The sequence below is a fragment of the Silene latifolia genome, chromosome 2 (genome assembly GCF_048544455.1).
Source record: "Silene latifolia isolate original U9 population chromosome 2, ASM4854445v1, whole genome shotgun sequence".
Taxonomy (NCBI): Eukaryota; Viridiplantae; Streptophyta; class Magnoliopsida; order Caryophyllales; family Caryophyllaceae; genus Silene; species Silene latifolia.
Genome location: NC_133527.1, coordinates 163,210,653 through 163,212,593, shown reverse-complemented (window position 1 = coordinate 163,212,593; position 1,941 = coordinate 163,210,653). Strand labels below are relative to the sequence as shown.

Here is a 1,941-nt window from a genome sequence, read left to right as displayed (position 1 = left end):
CACATAAGGCTTTGTTGATCGTTGTGTCACCAATGGTACACGGTATTGAGAAGCTTCCCGGATCCTTTAACTTTGGAGGTAAACTCCCTTGAAGTATTGCACTACTCACCTTAGTGAAGGCGATAGTCTCAAGTTTCTGGATCGACTTCTTCTTTGTGAGGATATCTTTCATATACTTTGCATAGGCCGGAACATGGTTGATTAATTCCGTGAAAGGAATTGAGACTTCTAAATTCTTCACAATTTCCATGAACTTTCCAAGTTGATCATCAAATTTGGGCTTGGCTTGACGACTTGGAAAAGGAAGTCTAATCACAATGGGCTCCTTCTCTTTGGCCTTGTCTTCATTTTTCTTTGAACTTTCTTCTTTTGATGATTCTCCATCTTTGGAGTTTTGCACAATTTCTTCCTTTTCACTAGCTTCCACAACTTCATCCTCAACTTGCTTCTTCGGTGCTTCATACCTTGTACCACTTCTCAAGTGAATGGCACTAACCGTTTCATGTCTAGGGGGATTACTTTGAGGTGGTAATTGCCCCTTTTGTCTTTGTGAGCTTGAAGATGCTAGTTGAGTCAATTGTGTTTCCAACATCTTGGTGTGAGCTAGAATGTTGTTGATGGTGGTTTCCTTTGCTTGGCTATCTTTTTGCATTTGGGTGAAAAATTCTTGTTGATTCTTTTGCATTTGGAGGACCGCTTTTTGGACATCAAAACCTTGGTCATTTTGGTGATTGTATGGATTTTGATTTTGGTAACCTTGGTTTTGATTGTAAAAGGGTCTTTGATTTTGGTTTCTCATGGGTGGTGGAGTGTATGTTGTTTGAGGGTTTTGAACATTTTGGCTTTTGTATGAGAGATTTGGATGGAACTTGGTGTTTTCATTGTAAAAATTGGAATAAGGGGTACCACTTTTATATGCTTGGAAAGCATTAACTTGTTCGGTTGTTCCCCTACACTCACTTGGGTCATGACCCAAAGTTCCACAATTCTCACATATCCCACTTGGGATTGATGAGGAGGCCGTCATGGCATTGACATGATGCTTCGATGATTTTGAGTTTTCCTCAAGTCTAGCCATAGCTTGTTCAAACTTCAAGTTGATTGTGTCAATATGGGAGCTTAGTTGGGCACCTAATTGAGTAACGGCGTCCACTTCATACTTTCTTCCTCTAGTAGCCTTGCGAGGCCTACTATATTGTGAATTGTGGATTGCCATCTCTTCAATTTTGCTCCAAGTTTGGTTGTCATCAACCTCGGTGAACATCCCATTCGATCCCATATTGAGAATGTTCCTAGAATCTTCATATAAACCATTCCAAAATTGTTGCACCAAAAACCATTCACTAAGTCCATGGTGAGGACATGAGCGACAAATATCTTTAAACCGCTCCCAAGCTTCATACAAAGACTCTTCATCCCTTTGCTTAAAACCCGTAATTTGAGCTCTTAGCATGTTGGTCTTTTCCGGTGGGTAGAATTTTTTGTAGAAAGCTAGAGCCAACTTCTTCCAAGAATCTATTCCAAGGGTGGCCTTATCAAGGCCCTTCAACCATTGCTTTGCGGTGCCGATTAAGGAAAAAGGAAATAAGACCCATCTAATTTGGTCTTGAGTCACGCCCGTTTGAGAGATAGCATCGCAATAATCGCAAAAGGTTTCCATATGAGAATGAGGATCCTCACTAGGCATTCCCCCGAATTGGCTCCTCTCAACTAGTTGGATGAAGGCGGACTTGGCAATAAAATTTCCGGTGAGATGTTGCGGTGTAGGAGTACCATTTGGTAGATTCTCCTCGGTGGGTACGGAGTGTGACGAGAATTTTGGCATTGTAGGTGGATTTTGTGGGGTATTGTGTAATGGGTTTTCTTCTCCTTCTATTGCGAAAGGATTGACAAACTCACTAGTGGGTTGAACAACTTCACCAACACCTCTCCAATTCCTCC

General features: G+C 41.5%; 1 non-coding gene across 1 annotated transcript; it reads left to right on the top strand.

Moving 5' to 3' along the window:
- Positions 1-1,346: 1,346 nt before the first annotated feature.
- Positions 1,347-1,453, top strand: LOC141644580 (small nucleolar RNA R71). The gene has a single exon (XR_012544193.1). It is a non-coding gene; the product is annotated as a small nucleolar RNA R71 (small nucleolar RNA).
- Positions 1,454-1,941: the final 488 nt, after the last annotated feature.